The following is a 22,310-nucleotide window of genomic DNA, read 5'->3' on the forward strand; positions in this document are numbered from 1 at the left end:
ATGTGCAAACAATCCATTCTGTTTTTTTTTTTCTTTCTTCAATGTTGTTGTTGTTAGTTAAGTTATCGCAATTCAACACTTGGGTGATCTGCCTAGTGGGGATGCCTTCCAGGAGGTCTTTTTAAGGGAAACTGGCTCCTATTTAGGCGTTAAGATGTGGAGAAAACTCCGTATGGCCAGCTTGTCCGAGCGAGGCATGAACCCATAACCAAACTCACAGTGTTCAGGGTACAAAGACCACTTGGCCACTGGTGGGCATATTTTTTCTTCAAAATTATGTTTTATTTCATTTTCGCTTGTTCTTGTATACATACATAAACAGTGGTGCCTCATACTTTGAATTTAATTTGTCCTAGGAGACTGTTTGAAGTCCAAATCAATTTTCTCCATTAGAAATAATGGAAAGTAAATTAATCTGTTCCCAGACCCCAATATTCATGTCAATAAATTTAAACAGCAAATACACATAATTTCAGGTAAAAATAAGACAATTAAATGCCCTAAATAATAAATTAAAACATGAAAACAATAAATAAAATACATAAATACTGTATAATAAAATAAAAAATGCATTTACTACAAATAATCTTCTCAGAAATGATATCAACAACCAATTGCTTCTCATTTATCCACACTAAGAGGAATTTTCCATCTCCTCCATAACATACAATTTTCTGGAGGTTGACATTGAACTGTCAACTTCCAGAAAATTATACATTATGATTGAACTATCTAAATATGAAATTTAGACAGTTTAATTTTTTTTAGAAACAACTGGAAAATAAAGTTTTTAGAATATTTAATGTGGATATCCAAGTGGAGTAACCAAAGGGTGTTTTATCACATATTTCATTGGAAATAGATGCATCAGCAATGTCTGACAATATGAAACTTTCAAAAGAAAACATTCATATGCTGCCGTTCTATCACTTCAAAAGTGACCACAATGCGATGAAGTCTCATAATCTCACCTTGAAAATTGTTTGTTAAAGCATTATGGGAAGCATTAAGAATAAAGATCAAGTAGCTGTTGCAAATATCAAAGGGCAGATAGTTCAAAAGAAGTTGATGGATGATCTCTGTTTAGCATCATGATGATGGAGCTGCTTCCAACCAATATCAGTCATGAAAGAATTCTACTGTGAACAACTGGATCATTTCAGCACCTGAGATTAAAAAACTTTATCTAAAATTGCCATGACAATGCACCAGTACATAGAGCAAAGGTGACCTTAGAGAAGCTAGCCATTTTGGACTGGGAGGTTCTGCTTCATCCGTCAGTCCATACTTGGTGCTTACTGACTGTAAACTATTTTGCACCCTGTAGAACCATATTGCCAATATACAGTTCAATGACGATACCCAATGTTTAAGACTTTCTTCAAAGAAAAACCCCAGTCATTCTATGGATTGAAAGTTTGCAGCAAAGGTGGCAAGATGTGATTGATATTGATGATGATTACCTATTAGGCTGAGCTGTAATCATTGAGTTAATTATTGTCAACTAAGTTTTTTCAAAATGTCTAAATTTTACCTTTAGAACCTAATGTATATAACCAAACATAGAAAAACTAAAGTGAAGAAAGCTCTGAAAATACTCGAATGTAACACAGTCTCTCTCAAGTTCTTTCTCATTTTAGCTTTCACAGCAAGATTGAGAGAGAACTTGGATGCACAACAGATGGCAAATAAATGTGTTCACTGTAAAAAAGAAGCACATATTTTTTACTGCATGTGCATTTCAAACCGTGATTAATTGTTTGAACTCTGAGTTGAATTTCTTTCAAATTTAACATTCAAACTCTGGAACATTTGAAATAAAGTTATCACTGTACACACTATATAAATTCATATTGATAAAATAAATTATAATGAAAAATATGACATGCAGTGTGTAGCGTCTTTGTAATCCAAAAAGATTTCTCTTTTTGGATTACAAAGACGCTACACACTGCATTTGATGATACAGCAACCACGTCCTCTACATTAAGAAAAATATGACATCTTTAATTTTGTTAGAATAAATATATAATTCTAATAAACAAATTTATATTTTAGATTTGTATGCTGTCACTACATTAGGTGTGATGATAATGAAAGTTCCCCACACTATATTCATTTGAAAGGTAGCAGTTAACTTCAAGATTTCAGCTAACTGAAGGTTATAGAATTGCTCTTTAAGAAAATGTTTGGATTGAGGATGGAAAAACAGGAGCAGCAGTACTCTCTCCCATCCATGACACCCATGGCATCTCCCTCTGACAGCTTTGCTACTATAAATAATCTTTGTTTACTTAATAAGGTAATTTTCTTGAAATTTTATTTTATTTTTTTATATTGTTATCATTTTAAAGTATTTACTTACAGGCTTGCCTCAGATAATGCAAATCATCAGTTAATCAGGGTTAAATAAGCAGGGTTCTATGTATACAGTGATTTTGGACATGAACAAAAAATGTAAACATTTAAGACTCTAAACATCTTTTAAACTAAAATTATAATTGAACATAATTCCTTCCTTATTAGAATTAATTAATCAGACAAAACAAGGTATAATGTTTATGCATCATTCTTGATAAATTTTTACATTATACTGACTAAAACTAATTTAATTGTTTTCATTATAGCATAAAAATGTATACAAGTACACATTACACAGACAGTAATTAATAATTGCACAAACACAATTTATTAGTAAACTGACATATTTTTCTAATTATTCTAAGCAGTGTGATGAAGTCAGTAAACAAAAAATCCAACTCCAGCAAATTTGCAATGTGCAACTCCAACCTTACTTTTTTTTTTTTTTTAAATGTCACACTATGATTCCTTTTATAAGAAAGACACCACTGGATACTTAAATATTTTTATCCAAAATTTCTCTATCAAAATCTGTACTGAAATTCATGGCAAGAATCAAAAAATGAATATAACAAATTTACCTTGGAAAAACTTTTGAATACATAAAGAAGCTCACTATATCTTAATAGGCAAAAGAATTTCACTTTCATTAGTTAATTGTGAAAAGTTGATTTACGTTTAATTATTTTCAACAAAAAAGTTAAATTCTCTCCACCTGAATAAAAACCTTTCAATCTCCAGTGTTATTCTTCTTGGCAAACGTTTTCGACCCTACCAGGGTCTTCTTCAGGCCACTGTTATACTAAATTCAAACAGTACAAAAATCGAACAGGAACCGTATAAATGCGATTCAAATCCCAGAACGTCTATGTTAATATCAAAAATATAGAACACCACGCTCTTGCTTCGATGACGTCAAAGCTTGCGTAATTTGCGCTGGTAATAAAACCATATTACATTCAATTATGGGTTGCTCCTTCATAGCAAAATTTCCATGCACTAGAGATGTTGACTGCGTCTTTGGAGTTAATACATGTGTTGTTTAATCCCGCTTTATAAATTTCTAAGGTCTCCATAAAAAAGTTAAATACAATAAATGCAAAAAATAACAATTTGACAAATGATGTAATAAACTGGTTCATAAAATAGTTTCTCCCACTCTGGCTACAATGGGAAATAGTTAATTTCCTACTAATGGTTGACTAAACTGAAGTACATAACGAAATTTTAAAGTATAAAATCTAGAAAAAAATCAATAATCCTGAACTGACAAATGCAATCGTGCCCCAAAATACTGTATAAAATAATAAATTATAAGCCAAAACAATCCCATTAATTACATTTTGCACTTTTCTCTTCTTCTTTTACTTTGTTGCAATTAGATTCCAATCTCAGTTTTACTTTCTTCATTGTTTTTTAATTGACTGTTTTAAGACCAAATTATGTCACAGAAGCAATAATAAATAATCATAAATAACTCAAAATGAATAGAAGGGCAGTGAAAAAATTAATTAGTCAAATTAACCAAAAGAAAAAAAGTTGATATCCAAAGTAAAATGTCCAAGATGTAAAAATATACTTCAAAGTAAGCGTTTACTTTCCAGGTGCGATCATACAACTAACTACAAGAGTTCAGTGATTTTATGTACTCGACCACTGGTGAGCCTCAAATTAATAAAAGCTACTGTTTGTAAGTATAGAGCACATTACATGAGATACATATAACATTTTGCTATGAAACAGCATTTATGGGTTAATATCATTTTGATATCTAAATTTATCAAAGTGTCCATCTTCTAAGGAATTTCTTTAGATACTAATTAATTAAAAACTATTTTTCTTACTTTTACCAATAGTAAACTTAGATGTCAGAGATGTTGGAATCTAAATTATTTTACCAACTCCAACTCCACCAAATAACATCCAATTCCAGTGACTCCGACTCCATAACACTGATTCTAAGTTGTAATTTATAAAATGATTCAGGATTTTTGTATTTATTATTATCTATCTACTTTCACAATATTGTATTATCATGCAGTTTCATTTGCTACTGAGATTTTTATGTATTCTACTTGTAATTTACAACTTATTCAAGATTCTGTTTCAAAATTCTAAGTCTAATATTTATTGTTGTCCTACTAAAAATATTAATTAAATATTTAAATTTTTATTGCTTAAAAAAATTAAAAAGTAGTCTTTTATTTAATAATAATCATTGTTTTGTTTGTATTTTTTTAAAATTTTTGCTTTGTTCATTGTACAGAAAACTTAATTTATAATTTCACAATTTATTGGTAATCAGCTTTATGCAGAAAATACATATCAAAACACCAAAATCCAGCAAATAAACATTACTTTAATGGCAAAATGAATGTTCTGCAATTAAAATACTGTCCTCTAATGGCAAAATAAACATTCTGTGGTAGGGATGGTCATCTAAAACAGTAGAAAACATTAGTTTTGCCATTAAAATACCATTTATTTGCTGTATTTTGGTGTTTTTGGTGTGCATTCTCAACATACATCCAGTTTCTCAATTGGTTATTTATATATAGAGCTTTATATATATGATAATTAATTGAAATATAAATATTTTTCTACAATGTTAAAAATTTTAAATATATATTTACTGAACTGACTAAAAAAGTAAAACAAATATTTTTCTATGTAAGCTTTATTATTATATTTTTCTTATGATAATACCATACTTAAATTAATATTAAAAACATGAACTNATAGAGGTTGCTTGGTAAAATATCTATCCAAAGAAGTTTGGCTTTGCCTACTTTTTAAAATGTTTCTAAAATGACTTAGGCAAATGTCATTACTCCGAGCAGCAATACGGCCAGTGTGAACCTTTTCGGAATGTTTCTTTTCAATAAAATCAGTCACTTTCTGATAATATCTCAAGATTTCCTTTAAAGAGTGAGATCCTTCCACAACGAAGCAAACACGCGGACTGAGACCAATGAACAGAAGTGAATAAAAAATGGCGCTGTGAACTAATGTAACATTGTATGGTGAGTTTTTGTTCATATTGTGAAGCAAAAATATGTTCAAATTTCATGTTGTATCCTGAGGTACCATTGTATTCACAGACAATTTAAAAGTTAAAACGCAATTTGAAACATTGGTCTGGCCAATGGAAATTTGTACAATATAAATAGCTAGGACTTGAGCAGAAGCTTAACCTCCAGTTTTCAGAGGAAGACTCATGATTGTAAAGAAAAAAGCCATAGCCAAGGATGTAATTCATTTCTTTCTTTTATTTATGTGCAGAAGTTTGGCAATGGTGATGGTCAACTTTTCAGCCATTGTAAGTGGCAAATTTCTTGTATTTTTTTAACAGAATCTTTGTGTCCTTTAATTGAAGAGAAGCTTTCTTTTTCACAAGATTTATTTTATTAGGACTATATATAATATAATTTTCCTTGTTTGAGATCATCTTTAAACTCGGACATCATGGTCTTAAGTGTGCAATATATGCTGTATGTAGTATTCTTTCCTGTCATCTGTTCGATTGCAATGGAATACATGCTACTTTGTTGCTCCTTTGGTTCAATTCTTTTTTCATTTTTAATTATCTCATATATCTGCTTTTTATAGTCAGCACATCTACATCATTTTTTGCTTAGAGGTTTGTATAGAGTTTAGGAGACTCCCGGTCCAGTGATAGATATTTATTATTTCAATCACAGTACTTGTGTTTTGTTGCTTATGCTGATATCTACCATCTTATTTTTTGGAAGATTCTGCACTAGGTTGTGATGAAATCCAAAGAGCATAGTGGTCTCTATGACTATACTGATTTTTTTTAATGTAAATCATCTGCATATGACAAATAGATGAAGACTTTTCAAAGTAGTACCCTAAAGGCTACTGTTTTATAATACACTGAATCATCTGAGATGGATTGAGTGCATGACAGTATAGACCAGGGGTGTCCAACCTTTTTGTTTCTCTGGGCCGCATTGGAAGAAGTCAAGGAGTTTTGGGCCACAAGTATATATAATATATACTTGTGGCCCAATATACAAGTATATTTAAGGATTAACATGTCTAGATTATAATAATAAGTATTAAAACTTTATCACGAAAAAAGATATTTTAAAAAATTACTTCTATAGACACTTTCAATTTTTACTTAGAACTAGATAAATTCATTTATTATAAAAGAGACAAACAAAAATTTATTTGAAAAACACAAATATTTGTTTTATTTGGGTCTCTAATTAATAAAAAGCATTTAATCAAAAAAGACACAGTCTGTCCAAAGATATTTTTTGAAAACCACCTTTATACTTATCATGTGTTCCAGAATACCTTTGATGGCCGGACCTTTCTTTTCAGGCTACTAGGTCGTCAGGTTAAAACATTCCTCAAAAAACACACAAAAAATCCAATTAAAACAATAAAGTAAAAAGTTGGAACTGGTGGTCTTACAGATGTCTTGAATTTTCATCCTGTCCAGTTAGGGAATTTCAGGCCTTTATGTCCACTTGGTAAGTGTGCTGTTAAATGTAGATTTTGGTGTTATCCCTCTGGTGACGAATTATTTCGAAGATTTTCATTTGTAGAATTTCGCCGGATGATAATTTTAGTTTAATCAAAAAAGACACAGCAATAAAAATAAAAAGCAATGAAACACCATTTTAAAGTGCATTTTTATTCATCTAATATATTTATAAATAATACATAGCCCAAAACGTAGCCAAAGCACCAAATGATATTTCTTACGTCAAACAAAAAATACATAGCCACATTTGGTGCAATGTAGCCAAATCTTGCAATGTTGGAAGAAATACTAAATAAAGCTGGAGTTGTGACTCAGAGGATTCTATATAGACCCAAATGTGGGGAAAAAAAAAGAAAGGACAAAAGATAAAGAAGTGAGAAAGGTTGGAAAATTAAGGGTCAATATTTGCATAACAGAAGATCTATTTAACCTTTCTCACTACTTTTTATCTTTTGTCCTTTCTCTCCTTTCCCCAAATTTGGGTCTATAATTTTTTGAGTCACAACTCCAGCTTTATTTAGTAATCCTTCCTCATTCACACATCTCTAAGTATTTGAAAATATTTCTTTTCTACTCAAAAATAAAATATGAATAAAGGTTATGACTTTGTAAAACTTCTTTTTTGAGTTTATGCTGTTGAAATAAATAAAAAATTAAAACATTTGTCAGTTTTGTTTATTGGGCCGCATTGGACACCCCTGGTATAGACAATGGTTTCTAGTACTCTGATGTTTTGATTTTTTTCTTACATGGTTATGTTTACACCAAATAAATGCACTGTATGTTCTTGTACTTGGTCTATCTCTAAAGTCAGGCAAAGTTGTTGTTGATATTTTGGATGAAGTTCTTGCACACTTCTGAATTATTCCAAATGACAAGTATATTCTTTAATGTAGGAAAATGGCTGTGACATATTTGCTGAAAGCTTGTACGATAGAGGTTTCAGCAAAAGTCAGACAGAATTCATAAAACTCCCCTGTGGTGGGGATTCAATCAGCACTCCTTTAAACTGTGTTTAAAACTTGTCATTGAACTTAAAATAGGAAGAGTATGCCACCTTATAAATATATTTTGATATGATCTTGCGGCAATCATATCAGGAGATTGTACAATAGATGCATTGTGAGAGAGGAGATTGCTTCTAACTTTAGAGTTGGATACAAGCTTTTGTAATCTAAAATAGTCAGGAGTTAAATTTAGAGGGGTCCAACTGCCAGATTTTTGTACTACAAGATTTGGGTCATTACAGGTTTCATTTTAAATGTATTCTGATGATATATATGAGTCAAGCTCTCTTCCAACTCTATTGTAAGAAAGTATTTTTTTAACCATTGGTCTTATTTGGCCAATCTTCTTTTATGGGTTTAAGGTAACTAAATAGCCTTGAAGACATCTGCCTTTCTGGAATCCAGAAATACAACATGGAAGGGAGATTCTTATATTGTAATGCCCAGATTTTAGTCAAAAACTGTACAATAAGATCATGTGTTGTTTTATTGACTTGGATGTCAGGATGATGTAGATATCTTCAAGATATTTTTCTCTCTAGTGATAACTGTAGTTATTTTTTTGTTATTTAGTTTATGCATGGATAATTTATATTATTTTCATGTTTATTATAATTTTTGTGTATACCTCAGATATTGGTATTTTGAAGGTATCTGTTAACTTGTTAAATAAATGTTAGCATTTGTAATGTTGGTCATTAAATTCAAAAAGTTATGTACAAACAATTGTTCTCTCTGAATTGTCAGACCATTGAACAAAATCTTGAAAAGCACTTTTGCATAAAATATCCTGACTCCTTTAATGCTTTCGAGTTTTTTTCTAACTCTACTGTATGTGAGATCCGAAAGGCCCCTGGGCCTCATTTGTGAATTTTTATTAATATGTTTAAATTATCGACAAAATATTATTTCATTTTGTGTGAAAAAACTAGTGTTTTAGACGTGGGAAAAATTGATGACAAATGTTATTTCCTTTCATCGAGGAGAACATCCGTTGTTTTTCCCGTATCTGGTTAAAAATCTCGCTCAGATGGGAAATGGCTTACCCCTCATTCATCCCCCTTTCATCCGTTCTCACGAAAGAGTTACTGAACGATGATTGGACGAAATTTTGAAATAAAAGGAGAAATTAGTCAGAATTCGGGGAGTTCTCCGACCAATTTGAAAGTGTCCAGACTCCACATACGTTTTCCTCCTGATGGCCAACGCCCATAACGAAGTTCGATAGATTAAATCCCGAGTCTACATTTAGAAGAAGTGATATCTTTATATTTTGTGCCCGAGTTAATCTCCCATACGAAAGAAAGATGAACCCTATCTACAAGGTGTCCTTTACCTACAGAAACGAAGACGACGACAACTAACAGGTCGTATGTTTAGAATCATTTGGTAAGCTCTCTCTCGAACGCGCATTAGCATAGATTAAGTCGTAATCTTTAACTTGTCGTATATTCGTTGTTATTGATTTTCTGTATTCGTTTGTTTGGATTTATTAAATATACTCTTGTTTTATTTTATAAGTATGTCTCCTCTATTTATTCCGAATCAGATCTCCTACGCGTGTTAATCCGCGTGTAAACAATTGATTAACTGGTGTCGGGAACCTGACAATTGGGATAAAGACCTCACAGTCGAGAATTCCCCTTTTACCTAAATATCACCGCCCTCCGGTCAAACAAATCTTGACATAAGATCGGATCTTACGATTCGAAACTAAGGATACAGATTTCGGTTAATCTGTGCCGATTAAGTGGTACGAACGATCCTAAACGGTGTTGTACNTTTTGTTTGTAAAAAATAAAGAAATAATTTATAATGATACAATAGCCACAATTATTATTTTTAAAAGTTTACATTAGGCTTAACATTGACGAAAATTTAATGCGAAGCGACACGCAACGGAGAAAAATTTCAACATGGGATAGGTTAATATATTTTTTCGTACATAATCTGTTATCTGAAAAATAAGTTATCTGAACAATCTCAGTCCCCAATTGATTCGGATAAATGACGCTCTACTGTATTTATATATTGAAAAATATATGAAGTATTTTCAAATGTTTTTCCTAATACATGGTTTCATAATTACTCTAGTATACAATAAAACTTCTCCAGAAGACCCCCCTTTAGATGACCATAATTTCTTAGAACAGAATTTTTATTCTATAGGACTCATTGTTTTTAATCCTTTGTAATCCTATTAATCATTGTACCTCCTTTAGCCAACCACCTCTTTACCCAGCCAGTGATCACCTGGATTAATCCCTTTGTGTACATTAAAGAAGTTGGGATATTTATTTCGATTAACAGGCACCATCTATCAGATAGCTCGTATAATGTTGTCTGTTGTGTTTTGTCAGATACAACTATTTCCATAGTAAGTAGTTATTATAACTGATTAGTGGGCATCAGGAATGAAAGTGACTTGTTGATTAGGCATTACAGAACAAACTGTAAAGAAGTTTAAAATACGATATGATTTTTCTGTTTTGATTGCCAGATACTAATGTATATGTAGTAAATATACTATCAAAGTGACTAAGTGTGCCTGGAATATGAATGACAAATTAATTTGGTATTGTAAAAAGAAAAGTTTATTGAAAACAATTGAAAAACATTAAAAAATAAAAAAACATATTTATTTATATTACCCAAATTATCTTGTAGTTGGCATCTGTGAAAGAAAAGTTACTTCATGCACCCACTGCAAGATAATTCTCATTGATATTTTTTTTTGTTAAATATTAAATATTACTACCAATTATACTTAAAAATAAAAATTTAAAACAGCAAATAAACATTGATTAAGCACTTCTTAAGATTTTCAATCCCATCTTCAGATCAGCATTTGATGATCTGACTATTTGAATAGAACAATTTTATGAATCTAACAACCAACATTACAAACTCTAACATTTCTTTAACAAAATTAACAGATAGCTTTAAAATTTGAAATATATAGAAAAATTAATAATAAACATGCAAATACTATAACATTACCCATGCATAAACTAAGAAACAAAAATAAAAAAGCAAAATACAAATAAAACTAAAATAAAAGTAAATAAAAACAATANTAAAGACCTCACAGTCGAGAATTCCCCTTTTACCTAAATATCACCGCCCTCCGGTCAAAGAAATCTTGACATAAGATCGGATCTTACGATTCGAAACTAAGGATACAGATTTCGGTTAATCTGTGCCGATTAAGTGGTACGAACGATCCTAAACGGTGTTGTACCCCCGGCTGATCTCACAGTGGTGTCACGGGAGTGGGGTCTAGAACCTAAAAATCCCCAGTGTACTCTCATCCGTAATATATTTTCACATTGGTAGCAGGAGTGGGTTTTTTTTTTTTTGAACTAAAAACATCGTAATACACTCTCACAAGCAGATCTGATTCGGATTGAGAGACAACTAGTTGAAGTTAAGATAAAGTTACCTATAAGTTACCTATAAGTTTAAGTTACCTATAAGTTAAAATGGAGAGAGATAGAGAACCTCCGCGAGCGGCGTTAGCTGGCAATCCAATAATGTTAGGAGGATTAGGTGGAATGATACCGTTGCTACCGGTCTTCTCAGGGGACGCGAAAGGTCCGAAAGTATCAGAATTTTTCGATACATTAGCGGATGTGACTAGAGTAGCAGCATGGTCGAAGGCACAAATGCTAGCTGTAGCTAAATTAAAATTGACTGGCATTGCCCGGGAATTCGTCCGAAAAGACAGGAGGATTAAGGACATAGATGACTATGAGGAATTTAAGAAAATAATGTTAGAACGTTTTGAGAAGGTCCCTTATCCATATCGAATCCAGAAATTCTACGCGTGCGTTCAGGCTAGAGNCAGGAGTGGGTTTTTTTTTTTTTTGAACTAAAAACATCGTAATACACTCTCACAAGCAGATCTGATTCGGATTGAGAGACAACTAGTTGAAGTTAAGATAAAGTTACCTATAAGTTACCTATAAGTTTAAGTTACCTATAAGTTAAAATGGAGAGAGATAGAGAACCTCCGCGAGCGGCGTTAGCTGGCAATCCAATAATGTTAGGAGGATTAGGTGGAATGATACCGTTGCTACCGGTCTTCTCAGGGGACGCGAAAGGTCCGAAAGTATCAGAATTTTTCGATACATTAGCGGATGTGACTAGAGTAGCAGCATGGTCGAAGGCACAAATGCTAGCTGTAGCTAAATTAAAATTGACTGGCATTGCCCGGGAATTCGTCCGAAAAGACAGGAGGATTAAGGACATAGATGACTATGAGGAATTTAAGAAAATAATGTTAGAACGTTTTGAGAAGGTCCCTTATCCATATCGAATCCAGAAATTCTACGCGTGCGTTCAGGCTAGAGATGAGGACGTACAGACATACGCTGTACGACTCCAGGCCTTAGCCGAGGAGGTGGAGATTGAACATGAGGGCACAGATGAGGCAGAAATACAAGTAATAAAGCGAATCAAAGAAAAAGAGTTAGATGAGCGGCTGAAGGTCCAATTTTTAAATGGTGTAGACCTCCGGATAAGAAAAAGGATTATGTCCCGAGAACCCGAAACTTTCGACCAAGCACTAAAAATAGCAATAAATGAAGAGAATATAGAGCTCCTCACTTCCCACCCTAAGAGTCTTTTAAGGGTAATAAAAGAAGAAGAAAGATTAGCAGAGAATAAGGATGATAATTTAATGGAAACTGAATTAAATCCCGACAGACAAATGAAAGAAGTAATTAAGGCTATAAGCACACTGCGAAATCAATTTAATACATTTGTAAGACAATCTCAGGGGGATAGAGAACGAAGCGCACAATACTCCCGACCTAGAGAGAGGAATTTTAGCGGAAACCGTCCACAAACATTCAACTTCCGTCGGAGAGGAGTAAATGATCGGGTGCAAAGAAAAAATGATCGTGATGATTCAGATAATAGGAATAGACACGAGCCTTCTAGGAATAATCAAGATAATTGGAGAGGGACAGTACGTTATGTCAGAAATCAGCGTACGACAAACCAATATAGAAACCCTCACAGATATAAAAGGAAGGGTCAAGGTAGCCAGAAGGATCCATATATTTTAGTATATGTGCAGAATCTACCGATAAAAATGATGGTCGATGAAAATCTCGAGACTACCGTCATAGATGAGGGCTTGGCGAAACGATTGGAAGGTAGAGCACCCGTAATCCTTGGAGAAAAGGACAAAGTAGATATTCGCCCCGGAAAAACGATTCCGACATTAGGTGTGGCGATCCCCATATTCAAACTCCGAGGACATAAATTCACAAATACTTGCAAGATAGTGCGTTCTGAAATTACAGCCCCTTGCATGGGAATAATCGGCAGAGATATCCTAGAGCGGGAGCAAATAGAAATATACGATCATAATGGAATGATTATACTGCCAAATAAAAAGGAAGTACATTTTTGCTCTCCCCGAACCCCAAGGAAAAATTATTTTAAGGGAGAACCGCAAATCGATAAAGAAGTTATCAAACAAAACGGAAGTAGATACCGAGGTAAAACGCTGAAATTCAGACATAATCAAATGAATAGAAATCGAAAGGAAGTCGACTTGAAGTATTCAGAAGCTAGCATATTACGCAGTGTGCGGGTGTCACCTCACCGCCGACCCCATTCACAAGCACACATAACTAATCGATCAACTAAAAAGATGCATGGTATAATAAAAAGGAAGACAAATAAGAAGGCCGGGCGTAAGATTCAACAAGAAAATAAGAAGAAAACTTATAGCAATCCCATTGAGGAAACAAAAATAAATGAAAGTAGGAAAATTAGCCAGGATACTAAGAAAGGAACAGAATCTTCCGAAGAGGAACAAGAGGAGCTAATGAAGAATGTCGAACTAAGGCATACGGTAGAAAAAGGACACATATACAAAACAGGAAAAAGCCGTTTACAAGGCCCCACCATCACGGAACTTTATAAATTAATAAGCCTATTGATATATTTAATAACCCTATTGTCGGGACCAGTTAAAAAGAGCGATGATAAGAAAGAAAAAGAAGAAAATAAGGAAGTTAAATTGAGAGTAGAAGAGTTTAAAAGCCGTATACCGATAGCCGTTTTCGAAAGACATAAAAAGTACCCTGTAATGAATCCGGACGAAATAATGAAGGGAAAACGGAAGAAAACAAAATATATAACTGGAGGGAATAATTAAATAGGAAGTCGCTTATCAATGCCGATATATTGTTGAATCATCCTGATTACTTCCCTTCTTGATTAAGAAATACTAGTAGCAGATTAAACCGAACGATAAGGAATTTACGAACATTTGAACTTACCCCTCAAGATGATAGTAAATCCTATGTAAATCAGATAGACGATATAGTCATACAAGAAATATATAGAGGAAGTAGATTAAGTATATTATAATCGTAATAGAGAACAAGGATTTTGGAGTCCTTATAAATACCCCTTAGAAAGAAAATAAAGAAAGAATTTTGTTTAGAAAAAGCGAAACTACGTCATAACAAGCGGAACTGGAGCCGATTCACTTCGATGCCGCATCTCTATAGAATTATAGAAGTTATATTCTATCATTAGTAGATTGTTTCATTCTGGAAATATTGAAGGTGTTAGATTTATTTAGAAAAAAATATTAGGCAAATAGTTACTAGCTGTTCAACTAAATGGGATAAAATTTTTCTTTTCATTGTATTAAGAAAAATGGAAGATGATAAAAATTTGAAGATAAGGGAGTTCCCCTTTATATTATAACAATTAAAATATTTTCAACAGGTGGAGAACACTCTCCGGAAATTATAAAAACAAGACGAAGCTCATTTCTCAAGAAAGCTTGCTCACACTTTCCAATAAGGAGATTAGACACGAAGATGAAGTCCTCGATTACATTCATCTTCCAAATTTGCATCTTGATCAACGTAAAATGGAGCTATAACGCACAAGAAGTAAACGAATTCGAGAAAGGTGTCATTTTCATTCACAAAGAGAACTTTTTAATGACATCTAGCCATTGGACATTGATCCATGATTTCGATTTCGATCATTTTGATCTACAAGTAGAGTTTTTAACACAATCTCTCGAATCTTTAAGAACCATGATCGTAAACAGAGAGCGAGCATCAACCGAGAAAAGAAAGGATCAAGCGAGACGGATCTTACCTACAAATGGATACGAAATACTTATATCATCTTTCTCGAAATACAAAAGAGATTATTATAATTTAAAGGGATTAGTTACACTTGATGAAGAAAGTAGAAAGAGAAGAGGATTAATCGACGTAGGAGGAAAAGCATTGAAGTTTTTATTCGGAACAGCTACATCCGAAGATATCGAAGTTTTAAATGGAGAAATCACAAACATAAAACGTATTAATAAAGGTATAATTCATTTAGTACAGTCACAAGCGACTCTCCTAAACGATACTTTGAGAATAAGTAAGAACAACAGGCAGAAAATAAATAATTTGTCAAGAAGACAAGATTCCTTCGAGAACTTACTAAAAATATATCGATATGATTTAGCATTTGAAACTATCACGAGAAATATAGAATTTGCGATGCAAGAATTTCATACACAAATAATTGAATTAAGAGAAGCTATTGACGTTTTAGAGCAAGGAAAATAAAGCTCCTATTTTATCTCAAAGGAAGTGATGTATCGTACGTTACGAGAAATACAATCACAACTTCCAGAAGATTATTCATTGATAGAGCAAGTCAAAGCTGACACTCTCTTTAAATTTTACCAGTGGATTACTGCAGTTGCTATCGCACTTCCAGGAAAATTAAGAATTTTCGCAAAAATGCCATTGAAAACGCCTAGTGGATATTTGATTACCTACATATATTCCTGCATTGAAAGCTTATGCATATTTTAAGACTGAATACCCCATTTTAGCATTGTCAATGGATCATCAATCGTACATGTTGTTACGTCATCACGAATTGGCTGCTTGCCAAATATCACAGTTTGCTGTTTGTTCACCGGACGTTCCGATATTTCGAGCTCCACATCAGAGCTGCAAATATTCTTTATACATCGGAAATGATCAGAAGGTAACAGAACTTTGTTCAAAAGAAGTTATAAAGGAATTTTATCCAATTTTTAGAAGAATAGACAAGCAAGGAACATGGGTATTTTCTACACCCTCTACATTAGTATTAGTAGTGAAATGTTCTGCTAAACAATATAATTTGCATTCATTACCTTCTAATATAAGTAAATTGAATAATGTTGGAATCATAAGATTGCCAAATACCTGTATAGGATACCTACCTGGAATTATCCTTACTTCACATTTTCACATGAGATCAACTGTTCACATAGGAAGCAGTCCAAAGTTTATTATACCGCCAATTGAAACAATATTTTCCAAGATGGAATTAGAAGAATTACAAGAGAGTATAATTACTACAGAAAATTCTGAGAAGAATAAAGAGAATTCTAAGAAACAAAAAGATGATGATATTAAGGTAGCAGAAAAATCATACGAGCAAATGAAGAAAGATTTGGATAGATTATTGAAAGAAAATGAAGATCTTTTTATATCAAACACTCCAACAATTCCAATCAGATACATATGGATTATCCTTGGAAGTATAGGAATATTAATCCTACTTATCTGCATATATTATATAGTCAAGCATATTTGTTGGAAACGAAGATTTCAAAAGAGGATCAAGGAACTGTCACAACAGGACATTCCACTTCAAGAAATTCCCCAAAGAAATAATGCAGAAGAAGAAGAAACGGAAATAGTCGAACCTGTTGGAAGATCAACTGAACAAGCTTCAAGCTCAACACAGACAAAGAAGCATTTTGTTCGAACATATCGACTTTAATTCACATTTACTTTTTGAGATGATCATTTCATTCTTGATTGAAAATTTTTGATTATAAAATGATCGATTTTAGTTATATATACCTTTAGTTAGTAAGTACCTTTCCTAATAATAACAAAAAGCTTATTTAAAGGAATGTACACCCCACTCAAATTGATAAACTATAGTGATTGATTAGAATAGACATAATATTATATAGAATAGTCTAGATTGTAAGACTTAGAGTAGTATTGAGAGAGAGAGAGACATTAATAGAGATATGTATTTGTTAAACATACTACCTTTGAAATGAACAATACTTTGATGAAAAGGTCCTTTACCAAGATGGATTTAAATGACCCTGGAGTCATAAAATGCTTAATAAATGCAACCACTTGAACTTTTGTGGTTATGTGAAATGAAATCTTAGCAGAAAAAGAAGTGTGTCAACATACTGGAAGAAGACACATTATATCATTTTCAACTGCAAAGTGAACTTTGAACTTTTAGCAGGTGCTTTTTGAAACAAGAAGACATCACCTGATCTTCTAACATACCTGAATTATTGCAACTATAAGAAGTCAGCCAACAGAGGTGCTGCCATAGAGACTCTCAGCAACAGAGAGGTGCATTCGAAACCAGTGACAGAACTATGTCCACTTTTACCGTCGATTCCAGACGAAGACACTTGTGTTCATTATGTTTATTTTAGTAATATTATTAATCTGATGAATTGTTTATTATATTATTTCCATGTATTTCAATTTTGAATTTAATTTGCATTATTGTATACTTTTATGAATTTATTATTATGTATAACGCAATTTTGAGAAAGAGAGAGAGCAATTCGAACTTATGTATTGCAGTGAAAAATCACGCCTTCTTTAAATGTAGTGTGATTTTTGAAGATAAGGGAGTAATGTGAGATCCGAAAGGCCCCTGGGCCTCATTTGTGAATTTTTATTAATATGTTTAAATTATCGACAAAATATTATTTCATTTTGTGTGAAAAAACTAGTGTTTTAGACGTGGGAAAAATTGATGACAAATGTTATTTCCTTTCATCGAGGAGAACATCCGTTGTTTTTCCCGTATCTGGTTAAAAATCTCGCTCAGATGGGAAATGGCTTACCCCTCATTCATCCCCCTTTCATCCGTTCTCACGAAAGAGTTACTGAACGATGATTGGACGAAATTTTGAAATAAAAGGAGAAATTAGTCAGAATTCGGGGAGTTCTCCGACCAATTTGAAAGTGTCCAGACTCCACATACGTTTTTCTCCTGATGGCCAACGCCCATAACGAAGTTCGATAGATTAAATCCCGAGTCTACATTTAGAAGAAGTGATATCTTTATATTTTGTGCCCGAGTTAATCTCCCATACGAAAGAAAGATGAACCCTATCTACAAGGTGTCCTTTACCTACAGAAACGAAGACGACGACAACTAACAGGTCGTATGTTTAGAATCATTTGGTGAGCTCTCTCTCGAACGCGCATTAGCATAGATTAAGTCGTAATCTTTAACTTGTCGTATATTCGTTGTTATTGATTTTCTGTATTCGTTTGTTTGGATTTATTAAATATACTCTTGTTTTATTTTATAAGTATGTCTCCTCTATTTATTCCGAATCAGATCTCCTACGCGTGTTAATCCGCGTGTAAACAATTGATTAACTGGTGTCGGGAACCTGACAATTGGGATAAAGACCTCACAGTCGAGAATTCCCCTTTTACCTAAATATCACCGCCCTCCGGTCAAAGAAATCTTGACATAAGATCGGATCTTACGATTCGAAACTAAGGATACAGATTTCGGTTAATCTGTGCCGATTAAGTGGTACGAACGATCCTAAACGGTGTTGTACCCCCGGCTGATCTCACATGTACACTCTGTATATAAGAAATTACAATCAATTAAAAAGCTTTTATTATTATTATAATTTTATAGCAACTTTTATTGTTATAAAAATGTGTTAAATATCATAATCAAAAATTGACAGTTTTGACTTAGTTTGCAAAATGAAAGTGTTCTCTGTAAACAGTTAAACTAATACATATCTAAGAACAAAATGGGAATCATCAACATATCAGAACAAAGTCATCTGAAACCAATGTGCATATTAAGAGTTAAGTGATTAATATATGTAATGTGATTTTATTATAGAAATATATCTCATAAAAGAAACTGATTATTTATAAAGTTTTAAAATTATATAACTTGTACTTTATTTTTATTCTGTAGTCTTTATTTTGAAATATCTGGAAATCGAACAGCTTGCAATAGCACTTTTGGGAGTGTGACCAAATTGTTAGGATGCTTAAAAATAATGCGTCTGGAGAGAAAGAAGTAAGCTTCTTACTGTTTTTATTCTTGCTTTTAAGACTTAATTATGAAATTTAAATATAATCAATTACTATTACTCTGATGATAAAAATATATTAAATTATGAAATTTGTTTTACAGTTTCATTAAGTTTAAATAAGTTACATTCAGAAAACAAATGCATAAATCAAAGTTCAACTTTTTACAGAATACAGTGGGTGATCGGTTAACGAACATAATCCATTCCAAGATTTTGTTCGTTATTCGAATTGTTTATTAACTGATTATCAGTTTACCATAGGTTTTTATGGGAATTTGATTAATTCATTCCGGAGACTCCAAAAATAAAAAATGTATATTTTTTTACTACGTTTATTTATATGTAATAATAAAAATACATATATATGCAGTCTTGCATTTTTATTAGTCGTGTTTTTTCTATTTGTGGGGGTTAAAGAATCTGTCCAATGTCGATTGCTTTTCTCTTTTCTTCAGGATTTTTCGGAAGTAATTAATAGTATTGTAATTGTAGAGATCCCCAACCCCATTAACCTTATTCTGGTTTGGATGCCACTAGGATGATTGTTGTTCTCCCACTTCCTCCCACTTCTTCAAAAGATCTTTAGTAGCAGATGTCGACATTGGTCCTCTTTCATCTTCCTCTTTTTCAAAAGAAAACACATCTCGCAAAGTTTCTTGGTATTCTTCTTTTGAGAGTTCTTCTGTCGTCAGATCAGTTTCAGGTTCTATTGTGATTTCTAAAATGCTGTTTATTTCACAGATGTGATTTTCATTACTCCATTAGCAGCTTAAGACTTCTTCATATATCTTTCATAGCAAAGATTGTGCCTACTATAGACCTGTTCAAGCCATACTGCCTAGCAACATCAGACATCTTGTGCCCACTTTCTACCTTGGCTATTATCTCTTAGTTGGTCTCTGTGGTGAGCACAGTTCTTGATACTCCTCTTTTTAGGCTCCATAATATTATCAGTTTCTTTTTTTAAATAAAAAGTTCAGAAAAGCACTTTATAAAATTCAGAGAACAGAAATCAACTAACCCACAAAAAGTTATTTAAATGCAAGGCCTGGATGAAATTCGAAATTAGGTATTAAAATGTTATTGAATATCCAATGGGATAGTTAAACTTTCACCTTTCGTAAATAAACCCAGATGCAAAACTTAACAAGTGCCTGTCTGACAGTCTTGCGAAGACTATAAAAAATTATTTGTCAGAAAGGTAAACAAAAAGCTGGAATTACAAGGGAGAGTTTCAAATTTCGGAGGAATACTATCTGATTGGTATCAGATTGAGCATTGATGTTGACGTTTCCTGCACTCTGAAAGGTTTCAAATTGTTACCTGAAGACAAGGGAAAATCAGTCAGTATTTGTTATTTTCCGTCACTTCTTTTATGTTCGTTCAGTAAAGAGTTTGTTGTCCAATCATAAAAATATTTTGCGAAAGTATTTGTTATCTGATTTGTTTGCTATCTGAACTGTTTGTTAACCGATCACCCACTATATTAATATTCTTTGAACATTTTTCTTGTAAGAGAGTATATTCTTTCTTTAGATAAGACATTATTATTATTAGTTTTATTATTATATATATAAGTGATTATTAAATAATATTTTATCAATCACAAAGAAAATATTTAATTATGTATTAAAGATTCCCTAATTCTGCAAGATTTTATTTGTGTTAATTAAACTACTACTATTCAAATGCTTTTACATTATTTATAATTATAAGAATCTTTGTTATTAAAAGTACATTGTATTTATATTTATATGCTTAGAATAGTCAAACTAACTGAGATGATTAGAAAATGTGTTAATATTTTTATTTAGTTTTGTATTTCTGAAAATCAGTTAATACCAGAAACAGATTAAGTTATCATTTGAAAAGCAAGTAATTTTTAGAATTAACAAATTGAATAATATATGCATAATGTTCACAGGCATTGATTTTTTGATAAATAAAATAAGATGTATGGATTGTACTTTGCTCAAATACTGCAACAGATGTAGACTGCAAACAATGCTCTGTAAAACAAACTTATATGCTGCAATCAATGAAACTGTAAATGGCCTGAAAAGTAATAAGCAATAAAACAAAATAATGAAAAAACAAGTATGCTACTAGTCACCCGGTAATAAGACAAACATTAATTAAAGAAGTGGTCTTATTGTTACCTTGGACAGCTTATTAACATGGAAAATGATGTAGAACTGGAAATTAAAATAATTAAATTGGCATGGATCACATTCAAGAAAATTACCACATATCTTTAAAAATAACATGATTTTAAATCTCAAAAGAAAGGCATTCAACCAGTGTTGTTGTTTTTAACATGCAGCAGAAATGTGGAACCAAAACACTTAATGGAAATTGATAAAGCCACAAAGAAGAATGCTTGGATAAGAAATAAAAGGTAAAATATATGATAGTCCAGATCATATAAGTGGAAATGAGCAGGACATATTAGAAAAATACATGACAATTACACTGGATTGGAAAATAGAGGGGGGGAAGGAAGATAAGAGATGGTGAGAATTTGAGATAAAATTAGAGAATTTTCAAAAATAAAATGGAAAAGTAAGGCAGCACAGCAAGAAGAAGGAAAATTTTTTGGAAAGACTTTTATTTAGAAGAGGATAGATACAGGCTGACAATAATGTATGGATTTTAGTAATATATAATAAATTTAATTAAATAATTTGGATTTATTTTTGAATTAAAAATAACAGGCTAAAAATTTGTCAAAAACTGAATTAAAGAAAATAAGATGTGCATTCTTCTGCTGCATGAGAACAAAAAATTTTCTTAATAAAAATTTACATTTTTTATGAAAAAAGGAAAACTTATTATAAAATCACTTTTATGTTTTTCTGTTCAATTACAGTCAACTTGTGTTAATATGAATCATTAGGGGAATAGTAGTTAGTTTGCTTTACCAAAAGTTGGTATTAAAGAGTTAAAGAGAGGTCAAGACTAAGGTCGTATAATTTAGGGAGTTAAGGAGGGAAAAAAAACAGTATTTTAAATTAATTTTCTAAACAAAGTTAAATTTATTAGCAACAACAAATTCTAAATGATTTTTCAAATCAAACAAAATGAGGAGGAGACAGTATTCACTGTTTAAGTGTAGAGTAGTATATCAGTGTTTAAACAAAACAAACCTAAAGGAAATTCATAATTTTTTTTTGTTGAAGATTATTTTAAAAAGTAGAAAATACTTTTCTTTTTTTAAACCAAATTTGTCACAAAAAGTGGCTGAACCTGGCATCAC

The 22,310-nt window shown here is 32.1% G+C and overlaps 1 long non-coding RNA gene across 1 annotated transcript in view; it reads left to right on the forward strand.

Moving 5' to 3' along the window:
- The first annotated feature begins 1,956 nt into the window (after positions 1–1,956).
- Positions 1,957–22,310, forward strand: part of LOC111613065 — a 30,282-nt gene continuing 9,928 nt past the window's right edge. Inside the window, exons 1-2 of the long non-coding RNA XR_002754710.1 lie at positions 1,957–2,302; positions 18,934–19,038. This is a non-coding gene — a long non-coding RNA (uncharacterized LOC111613065). The remainder of the gene's footprint in view (positions 2,303–18,933; positions 19,039–22,310) is intronic.

The sequence above is a fragment of the Centruroides sculpturatus genome, unplaced genomic scaffold, assembly GCF_000671375.1.
Source record: "Centruroides sculpturatus isolate CEXI.00-Female unplaced genomic scaffold, Cexi_2.0 scaffold1735, whole genome shotgun sequence".
NCBI lineage: Eukaryota > Metazoa > Arthropoda > Arachnida > Scorpiones > Buthidae > Centruroides > Centruroides sculpturatus.